At 33.3% G+C, this 12,219-nt stretch overlaps 1 pseudogene; it reads right to left on the reverse strand.

Annotated features, from left to right (window-relative positions):
- Positions 1–3,098: 3,098 nt before the first annotated feature.
- Positions 3,099–3,831, reverse strand: LOC149147327 (UPF0496 protein At4g34320 pseudogene; annotated as a pseudogene).
- Positions 3,832–12,219: the final 8,388 nt, after the last annotated feature.

The following is a 12,219-nucleotide window of genomic DNA, read 5'->3' on the forward strand; positions in this document are numbered from 1 at the left end:
TCTGAAGAGGACACTTTCATAATCAAGCTTCTGGTTCCACACATAGTCTTTACTTGTTAGGTTTATTTCAGCTGGGAATCCGGCGCTGAAATCCATTTCCACACAGATGCGTGCATAGGTGGTTCTGGCATATTCCTCTGTTTCTGGGCACCTGCAGTAAAATTTCCCAATTGCATTTCCGATGGCTTTTAGCGAGGAGAGATTCCAGAGATGCAAGGGTAGGCTTGGCAATCTCACCCAAACTGGTGCTGAGGTTATCACTGCTGTAGAGGGATCGAATGATGGGTTCCATGGCTTCATGAATAGGCCTGATTTTTCCCAAAACCAAGGGCCGGAATCTAGAATACATTGTCTATTTTCAGGGTTTTCGAAATCTACTATAAAGAAACCTCTAGCACAGGGGTAGATATTAATTTCATCAGAAATGATAGGCTTCCATACCTCCGAGATCCAATTGTGGAGTGCTATCAGCCGCGGCCTAAAAACCATTGAACCGGCAAATTAGGGCACTTTCGGAGAACTTCAAAGCTTCATCGAGTGAGTCCTGGACCACTTGGATAGTGGGAGCTGGGACTTCACTCACGATATGGGCAGGAGATTGCCCTTCAGAGGCGGATGAGCCACTAGTTATTTTTGCGAAGCTCGGAGCCATATTTTACTTGCTCGTAGAACCCAGCCAAAGACAAATAAGACAGAAGATAAGATTAGATCTAGATCTGACCGCAGAAATTAGCAGCCTAGATCTAGCCTTAGATCTAAAACCTAGCCGTGAAATAAACTGTAAATGCGAGGAGCCCCAGATCTATAGATCTGCACCAGATCTATACTACAGATTCAATTCATGATCACTGTAGAACCGCAGACGAAACCGCAGACGATATCTACGGGAGATAGATCGGTAGAACCGAGATCTATTGCCGAAGAACCGCAGACGAGATCTATTGCCGAAGAACCGACGAGTTCGTTGCCGAAGAACCGCAGAGATCTATTGCCGAAGAACCGAAGAGCCGCAGAGATCTATTGCCGAAAATAATTGAGATAGATCCGCAGACGAGATCTATTGCAGACGGGAGATAGATCCATAGAAGAACCTCAGAGATCTATTGCAGACGGGAGATAGACGAGATCTATTGCACACGAGATCTATTGCAGACGGGAGATAGATCTGCAGACGGGAGATAGAAGAACCGCAGAGATCTATTGCAGACGGGAGATAGATCCGCAGACGAGATCTATTGCCGAAGAATTATATAACTGAGACCATATGGAGCAAACAAGTAATAGGCATGAGAGCATGTATTTCTCACCTTTCATAGTAAGCCTTTCAACATAGTAAAGTTAATATACTATATAACAAATGAGCATGTTAAATACTAGAAATTGCCCCAAAAGGTGTAAAGATACATTGAAGAAATAGAAGATTTGGGAAGATCATCTTCCATGAATAAAGCAAAAACAAGTTCATAATTAAATTTTAGAATTTGAAATCAGCTACATAATTTCAAAAAAGTCTGTTGAAAAAAAATTCAAAAAATCAATGTTGGAGTGTTTGAATCATTTTTATGATGGTGGAAATGGATTCAACACCATCAAGAACCCCTTGAGCACCCAAAATCCTGGAGTTTGAGAGTTGTAACCCAATTTTTCTACCCAAAAATTTCTATGGGATTTTGTCATAATCTTTTGCCGAAATTTCCATTATTTCTTGGGCTAATTTGTGGGTTCTTTAGAGTACACTTTATTCCAATTGCTGGAAAAATTATTCTTGTTTGTGTCATTATTCCTCTAAAGTATCGTTGGTTGTAGTTGAGCGATTGCTAATTTCTGCATGGATAATACCTATAATTAAGAAATTGAGATAATACATATAATAGCTTATTCACTTATATTAACAAATGTTTCCAAATTAATATTAGTTAACACTAAACTAATAAATAATAAAAATATTTATATAAGATATCATTTTGGGATTCAACTGCATTAAGTAAGTCATTCATGTATGACCATTTCCATGAGAGGTAGTCGTAACTGACTAATTTCTCATGAATGAATCCCAAAATGATATCTAATATAATGCACTGCGTAAAAAAAAAAAAAAATACTTAATATTTATATAATTTTTTTTTATGAAATACTAATTAAAATTAAAATAATTTTAAATTTATGTTTTTGACTCAAAACTAAAAATAAAAATAAAAGTGTTAAGTTTATAATACAAGTACAATAATAATAACAAAGATTTAATTATAAAATAAATATCTTTTAAAAAATACAAATTTATTTTTAAATTATTTTTTTAAGTTAAAAAATGTTATATATATATATATATATGTGTGTGTGTGTGTGGGTGGAAAAAATGTTTTCCCAATTAGTCTTTGTATCAATAAAAGTAGTGATTACTTATTTATCTTCCTTAGTTAATTTTCATAATTTTTGTGCCAAAAAGCCTCAATTAATTTTCATAATTCTTGTGGCAAGACTCAAGAGACCTCTCCTACCCAATATGGAAGAGAGGTGGTAATGTTTTGTTGCTATGTTATGTTGTCTAAGCATTTTGACTCACTCTAATTACATAAATAAGAATAAATAAATAAATCATCCATTGTTGATAAGTCATGATTTTGAGTTTTGAATTCCTTAGAATATTGGCGGCATCTCTTTCATAGTTACAGTGACTTTTATAAAATGAGTAGCACTTTGATGTGTATAAATAAGTGAGTTTCCCTTTTTAAAATAGATTTCTCATCTTCTGAGGAAGGGACAGTGACTTTTATAAAATGAGTAGCACTTTGATGTGTATAAATAAGTGAGTTTCCCTTTTTAAAATAGATTTCTCATCTTCTGAGGAAGGGATTAGAACAAGGATGTTAAACTTAACTGATTATTAAAAATTATTTTGGAATTAGATCAAAAGTAAAGTATTATTGTAATTAGTAATATATAAATTCTAATTTTAAGGTATTTTTTATTCATATTTATCTGATTTTGAAATATATATATTTTAATTTTGAATTATATGTAAATTGTTTAGTGGATTACATTTTCATTTTTTTCCGACAGACATGCCTTTCTATCTCGCTAAATTAAAATTAAGTTTTTTATTTAAGTTTAGCAACTGCAACACGAGAAATAATGGCCACTGCAACCACAGAGCATATCAGAACTGCAGCAAAGGTGGGCACAAATATGATATTAGAAACCTTTCTCCAAGCCCTAAAGTGCCGCAGTTTATTGTCCAACTTTTTCTTCTGCATCTAAAGCTTCTCTAACATCTGTGTGTGCCTTCTGTAAACAAAATCGAAATGCTTAAAGAAATCTTCAGAGAACGGGCTACAAGCAGTCTTAAAATTTGTCAGTTCTTCCAACATTTTCTTGCACTGTGCCTCCACTTCCGGTGGAATCTGCTGAAGGGAGTTTTGAATAAACAGCTAGTTGTTCCTAGCCTTTCTGACACAGTTCTCCTTCATAGTGCAGAAATCCAGCGTTTGTAAACTATTTTCGAAATACTCTTAAACCAGTTCAAACAAATCCCGGTTATTCCATATGTCCTCCTTGCATTCCAATAAGACCTTAAGCACCTCCTGGTCCATTTCCAGTAAGACATCTACAATCTCTCTTAGGGTTTCTAATGACACAACGTACTTCAACGCCATTTTCCGAAGCATGATTAGTGTGCCCAGTTCGTGCTTGGAGCACCTCATCAAATTTCTTCACGTCTGGGTCGACTTTACAGGTTGCCTCTTAGGCCCTTAGCTCCATACAATATTTCATCTTCGATTCAAAACCCACCTGCGGTTCAGACTGCCTTCCTGGTATTTTGCTCATTTGGCTCTCCAGCTCTCGAAAATACACAATGCGTGCCTTCTAGCCCCAATGTCTTAAGATTGCAGAAACAAACAATAACCCTGAAATGATCAGAAATACAACCTTATAAACCAATTGATTGCTTCAGTTTTAAGTTATCCTCCTGCCATTTATGGTCGAATCCTGAACATGCATATGTATCGTTGCATGGCTATATGTTCTGGTACAACCTTTATTTATTTTATGTACTGCTTGGGATATCTTGACGACCATATAGAGATATGTCATGGAAGTTTGGTTATCAGATAAACATTTAAGGGAAAAAAGTAAATATTGTTTGCTAATTTGTTAATGATTCGAAATGTTTACGAGTACCAGTTTGTAGAGAAAAGTGCCATTTAATTATTTATTTATTTTTGTTAGTTATTTCGCTTTTCTAGTTTTTTTTTTTTTCTCAATTCTATTTAAAATTTGATTTATTGGAATGGTAAGTTAAGTTGCTTTATTTATATAATTTATTTTTTATTTTTTAGTAGATATTTAATATTTTATATATTTGATTTTTTTAAATAATTAATTAAAATTGTAATATAAATACACATTGTGAAAAATTTAGAATTTCCTATTATTAAATTATGATAGCAAGAATATAACCAACATCTCATAAGCCAAATATATGAATAACTTATGATCTAATAAAATTTTCCGTTAGAATAGTCAACTTTCATCATTTTAATATTTCAATTATTATTTTAATTGTGTATTACCAACTTAACACAAATATCGCTAAACAACTTAAATTTAAGACACCAATTATTATTGCAAATCAAATTACAATTTTTCCAATTTAATAATCCTATCACCTTGTCTTTGTACCTTTTCGAACAATTGCTATTATTATTTTGTTTGTGTTAATTCCTAAAATATATTTTAAAATTTTTAGAAAAAAATTAAATTTAAATTTATTTATTGAATATATATATATAGATATAATATTTCTCCAATATTAAGTTATAAAATAATATGAATAAATTTTAATTTTTTTATTTATTTATTATTAATTAATAAAAATGATTATTTTTCTAATTTCATTAAACATAATAAAAAAATTTCATTTCATTAAACAAAGATAAATGTTCGTTATTTTTCTTTAAGTGGGCTCTAACGCACTATGAATAGATTAAAAAAAAATGAAATTGATATATGATAAAATTAATGTTCTTATATTTTTTTATTGTTTATTTGATATAACTGAATTCATATTTTTTACACTAAATTGCATGTTAGACATCTAATTCTCTAGATTATAGTTTGTGTTAATGTGTTATTGAGATTAGTTATTAGAGTTCAAGGAAACTTGGAATCTGAATCAATGGTTTTCTTGTTGTATTTATATGTATACTATGTACATTATTTTTTTGACACCATTGTTAATATGTAGTTGAATTAGATTCCAATTTGTGTGTTTAATGGTGGTATCAGAGTGGACAAAGCTCGAAAGTAAATTCATGTTTGAAGTGATCTTTGCCTTGTCTAAGTAAATATTGCAACGGATGGATCTGAATAGCAATTTTATGCAACCATCCCTGTTGTAATATTCTTCTTAGTTATAATCCAATGCTAAGTACGTCATCACCACCTTTACACCACATAAATTTTTCAAAGTTTATTGTTTTGTAAGAGTGAGTTGGTGAAAATGGTGAGAATCAATGATTTGATAGAGTTATCAAATACTTTAATGATCTCTATTGTTCATAACATTGTCCAAATTAACAGAAACACTCTTTCTCACTTTAAAACTTGTTTGCAAAATTCTCAAGAGATGGTTGAATTTCTCCAAATAGATTCTGAGCTGCAAAAAGATGAATTACGCGAAGTAAAGATGAGTTGTAAATATGAACTTGTTTTTGTCAAGAACAACATGTCACAGATTAATGAACAATTAGAAAACGATAATGGAGCAGTTCAATGCACCAGCAAAGCAAGTGTATGAAAGAGTCATTCGCATACAGATGTGAAACCTCCAATTCCCAAAGAATTCGTTAGACCTTGGGAAGAAATTGTGCATAACAAAAAAAACCCTTGTGTGGGATATGATAAAAATGTATCTTTTCATGTTTCTGATTTATCAAAGCCTATACAGTTTCGTAGTGTTGTATTTCTAGATGATGTTTCCCCATAACAAATTGTTAGATGAAAATATTATGACAGAGTTGGACATGTGAAAGATCATTGTTATGATCGTCATCCTTGTGAACATTATGGAAAGAAGAATTATCATTCAAACAATTGTTTCAATCATAATATTACTTCAAGAAATAAAATTAATTTTGGATGGATTGCTTCTTGGGATACCAATCAACTTTGGAACCATCAAATCAGTTCCTGGAACAATTCCTATTATGACATCTTCTTCTAGTGGAAGTGCTCCTTCACAAAAAAGCATGCAATCATGCTCATAGAGTATAATGCCCATGGAGCATAAATCAAAACAATTATGTCTACAACTTTAAATATTATTTCTGAACTCGGACTCTAGGTTGTAGCAATACAACTCTGACTATCATACATGTTATGTCTAACATTGCCAAGAAAATGTATAGGTCATACCACACATTATGTTCTAGAGTATTGACCAATCTTATAGTGAAGAGTACTGCATCTTCTCGCCCTGTATCTAACAAGGGGGATTGATGGAATTGGTGGTCTGTTACAAGTTCAAAGATTTATCAAGCAAGATGAGTCAGTGATAGTCAGAGTTGTATTGCTACAACCTAGAGTTCGAGTTCAAAAATAACATTTAAAGTTGTAGACATAGTTGTTTTGACTTATGCTCCATGGGCATTATACTCTATGAGCATGATTGCATGCTTTTTTGTGAAGGAGCACTTGCACTAAAAGAAGATGTCAAAATAGAAATTGTTCTAGGAAGTGATTTGATAGTTCCGAAGTTGGTTTGTTTGAGGAACTGTTATGATAGTTCCATAGTTGATGGTCATCCTTAAACCATCATTGGTTGAGACCTTGAGTTCTCCCACATTTTTTTGTATCGTTTAGGGTTTTCTCTTAAAAAACACTAGAGAGCTTATTCAGTCATTGGTTTTGATGCATTTTTACATTTTTAGCTCTCATTCTTGGACTTGATAAATCTCTTCAAATTAAGGGGGGGATGTTAGACACCTAATCCTTGAGATTATATTTTGGGTTAGTGTGTCTTATTGAGATTAGTTATTAGTCTAAGAAAATATGGAAATTGAATCAACGAATTTCTTATTGTTGGGTGTATGTTATATTCTTTCCACAACCCAATAATAGCTGGGCAGACCCATAGATGGGGGTTGGACCCAAAGACGGTGAGTGGACCTACCCATGATTTTGTGCATTGGTTTTGCACATCGTTTTGAGCATGGTGGTTTTCTTCCCATGGTAGTTTGTAGATCTGATCAAGGGAACTACAGTTATGTTCTAATCCAAGGTTTGTGAATGTTTCAACATGTATATATATGTATTGTAACATTGAAAGAAACATAATCAAAAATCAATTTGGTAGTCTCGGTCTTGGGATCCAAGGGAAAGTCTTTGTGTATATTTTTCTCACCATTATTTATTTTTCTGTTTTAAGAATTCATTTGCAAGTAATTTTTGTACAAGGTTAAAACCTACACTTGTTGTATTTGTATGTAGACTATATAAATCATTCTTTGACACCATTCTTAATAGACAAATGAATTGGTTTCCAATTTGTGTGTTTAACATTGTATTTGTGTTTTTACCTTAAAACCTATTTGTAGTTTTGTTTTAAAGTTGATTTATGTTATTTGTATTTTTTTTTTTAAATTTGATTTTTTTTTTAAATAATTTTTTTGTTATTATTAATGATATATGGTAAAATTAACAATTATTTATATTTCTAATTCTAATTCAAAAACACTAATATAATGGGGGTAGTTCAATTGGTGACTGAAATGTTATGAAGTATTATATAAACCTTGAGATTCAAAATTCAAATCCCCCTTAAGTCAAGCCAACTAAAAAAAGAAAAAAAAGCACCAATATAAATTTATTTAAATTTAAGTTGTATTTTTTTTTTAATTTTTAATATAAGTATTTTTTAATTTAAAGTTATTTGATGTGACGTGATAACATCTCCCTCATACTAGACTATAAGCAGCATTCATTCAACAATAAATATTCTTTCAAGGATATAAATTGATGACATAATGAATGAAATTCTATTGAGTTTTTGATAAACCAACTTAGATCTATCTTAACTTTGGATCTACCAAGGGATAAAATATCTTGAGGTGCAAACCTCTTTTAGAGTGAAAAGATATTTGATCCCTCTTAGCCCTTGGTAGATCCAAAGTTAAGATGGATCTAGGCTGGTATATTATTATGTATAATACAAGATAATATGTACAACCATAAGTTATGATAAAAATTTATAGCTATTTATGGTTAAATTGGTCACACAAAATTCATTAATCGGCATCCATGGTTAACATACTTAGCCATAGTCAATCATGGACAAAATGGGTAGCCATGAAGAACCATGGTTAACTATGATAAAAAATAAACAACCTTGATAAATTATAGTCAATTATATTATGTCATAGTAAATTATAGTTAGTTGTGGACAACCATAGTCATCCCGAGTCAACTATATGTTAACCATAATAATTTTTCCTTAACCATAACGTGTATACTTTTAACCATAGTTAAACCATGGACTACTAATCCTCTCCACATACCTCAGTCGTTAACTATCACACCCACATTAGTGAATGTGATTAATATAGGTAGATTGGAAACATTTTCAAATTTGCACCTCTTATAAAAATGATAACATAGCCATATAACAAACATATAAAATATCTTTGAGTTATAAACCGAGATGTCTAATTTATTATTAGTCCATGTCTCACCAAGGACTAATGAGAATATGAGTACTCAATAAAGTGGAATGGTGCATCTGGGATTTCTTAAGCAAGCACGCAAAACCGAGGTGAGAATGAAAAACACTCCATGTTGAAATGGCTCACTAGTTGCACACTCTGCCCAGAAATTTACTGTTTTTGTTGCTAGAGGAAAATTGATATTTGAGGCCTCAAATATGCTCCAAAAATTATGAAAAATCAGGACAATGATCTCAAACCCAGGACCAAAAAAACCCAAAAAAAAATTGGGCTAATTCCAACCTCCCAGAATTACCCAAAAATCAAGTGAAATTACCCACTGCATAGCTCCTCGTCCCATTAGAAAAACTATAGCTTATCCACCAAAAAATCTCCATAAAAATAACTATGAAACCACTAAAAGATAGCTCTGAAAAGATAGAGTGAAATTCCAGCTATTTCCCAGCACAAGATTGCAGCTACTGCTCCAGCAAAAATGGCTTACCTGCTGTAGAGATGAAATAACTCACAAAATGCAGGAAAAGGAATATCCAATCAACTCCAATTTATCTCTCCTACAATGACACTCTAAGTTCAACGAAAGAGATTTGATATTCTTTGCTTGGAAATCCCTGTGCTAAACAGCACTGGCTGACTTAGATCAAGAACTTAAGCAGATCTACAATTTAGAAATGAAATGCCAAAATGAGAATGATCAAAATGAGGCCTCAACCTTATTTTTATTTTTCTTTCAACTCCTCATACCATGGTTCGATTTTTCCCATACCATGGTTTGATTCTTCCCATGGTTCAATTTCCATGCTTGGTATCTCCACAACTTAACTTTATTTTTTCTTCTTTTACTTATTCTCAACCATTGTCTTTTCTCCAAAATTTATTAAATATTTCTACAACTTATTTTTCCTAATTTTATTTAGCTAATTATATATATTAATTGCCAAAATTACAAAATTGGGAATTTCCATGTCAAAATTTTAATTGGGGATATTACATACATTGGGTTATCGGCAGGCTAAATGAGGTGTCCTATGTAGAGATTCAACCATGCCCATCAAAAGGCTATGACCACGCATTATGATTGGCTATGGCAGGTGTCTATGTGGGCCCCTTTTCGTGCCATAGCTTCTTTCTGTGGCGTCATCCTCACTTGGGATATGGAAAGTACTCATATGGGAATATAGTAAATGTAAAATTCATCCCCTTTCATGTCAATGTTCTAGGTTGCAAGACATAGAGAGCTCCATGGCCAAACCCTTATCGAGAGGAAAGGTCAAAAAACATGGGGTAAGTCGGGTGCGTAGGGTAGGGTTTGATGGCTTTGATGTCGATTGGATTGTGTAGATGGATGACCTTAATCCCACTATATTAACTGTCCTAAAGTCGTTGCTTCTGGTACTGCAAGAATCAACACCCATAGTTGGACCCACCTGACAAGGAGGAAGGTCAGTGAGGGAAAAAATATCACACCACTTAAGAATAAGAAAACTAAAGAGAGGGAGATGTTCAAATCTAAGGGATTCGGGGAGAGAAATTCACGATTGAATATAACTTGATGGATTTCTTATATACTTAATGATTTCTTGACCCTATACTACTTATTTCGTGATTATATGTGCTGATATTTTGATTCTCCATACTGCTTATTTTTTGCTTTGACTTTTGAATCTACCTTATTGAATGCTTTCTATTTATCTATGGTCTTAGTTGATTGATTGATGATTAGTGATAGAAAATTATATATATTATAGAGAAACAGAACACATAAAATATATTGTAGAAATACAAACACAAAAAATGCATAAAACAAGAGAGACATAGATATACGTGGTTCACCCAGTTTGGTCTACGTCCACAGAGAAACAGTCAGTCCTTCCTTTTATATTATCCAGCAAGCTGAAGAGATACAACCTACAACAAATCCGCTGTAATTCCCTCTTTGCTCTCAATCTCCTCTCTCTTCTCGCAACTGCCCCCTCTAGACCCCCCCTGTAGCGTATATTTTACGAGTGGCTTTGCCACCACATTAAGAACTGGGGTTCAATGTGGTGATACCTCTAAATAAAGAAGATAATCAGGCTCCACACCCAACAATTAGGACCACCTATGCACCGATACTAGAGGCTATTGAACTATTGATCCTATAGGGGGCTTATTCATTGATAATACAGGCCGCTTGATCTATAGTTATGTTGACTGTTTCGAACTTATTGACTTGTACTTCTTACTGTTATTTCTAGGATGCTTTATTTCTCTTGATTCATTTGGTGCTCCCAAACCCCTTTAAGTCTTTGCGGGATGGGACATGTTTTGCCCTCATACCCTTACATTCCTTATTGCATTTGGGGTTGGTAGGATTATGAGTGCGTTGCAGTGGTCTATGATAGTTTGGGTTATGAGAACGTGATAACAAATTTAATGTATGTTCATGATCTTCCCCATCCCCAGTAGATTACGCCATTTTCCCAACTCATTTCCCATACTAGGCTCCCCCTGATTACGAGAAAAAATGTCTAAAGGTGATGTGCTAATTATATATATATATATATATATATATATATATATATATATATATATATATATATATATATATATATATATATATATATATATATATATATATATATATATATAATTAGCTTGTATCAACTTGTGGGAGAATTACTACTAGCATTGCACTAAAAAGTGTGGGAGGAACAAGATTTGAACCTATATTTCCAAGATGAACCACTGCAGCTCATCAACGCAAATTCCCTAATTAATTTGATCCTACATTTTGTTCACATGGTTCGATTGACCTGTTGAGCCAATTTACATCCACAGGTTGAAATCCTAGCCTAGGAACCTTTTTCTTCAAAATATATAGCAGTGCCAATCTCCCATACACTAATTTTGGGTATTTACACTTGTCTAGCACAAATGGGATTTTGGGGGAGGCTAGCTAGGCACACATTTCATAGTTGAATTTGAGGTTGGATCATCAACTAAATTATAAAGATCCAAGGATGTGTAAGCAGGCTTGACCACTGAGAGAGGAAAGGAGCTGGCCTTCCTTATAGCGATGGTGAGAACAATACATTTACTTATTTCTGTTGTCACTTACCGCACACTCCTTCATTGGTATCTGCCCCATTCATCATCTGACCTTTCCGCCTCACATTTTGACCTTCTGCGGGCAGCCCTGTAATGCATATCGTTCAGTAGCCATTTCACCAAATGCCTCCAGCCAGTCATATGAGTAAGCTTAGCCATTACTATCAGTTAGCATAGTCATATAAAGCTTAGGCATTCCGTATAGCCAGTAGTAGCCGGTTGGTCTAGCCTCAAAGAGAGCAAGACTCCCAATCCTAGTTCAATAGATCCCCAAATATCCAAATATGGGTTTCGGGGATCCAGGGATGTTGAATTCCATATATATATTATGACCTTCCTCAGACTAAAGTATTGCCTCAGCCCCTAAAGTGTAGCACAGAATTGATGCTAAAGTAGTTGGGCTTAATGG

This window comes from Pinus tabuliformis, chromosome 9, assembly GCF_031772625.1.
Source record: "Pinus tabuliformis cultivar Carrire ecotype Pingquan chromosome 9, CPIR1, whole genome shotgun sequence".
Lineage (NCBI taxonomy): Eukaryota > Viridiplantae > Streptophyta > Pinopsida > Pinales > Pinaceae > Pinus > Pinus tabuliformis.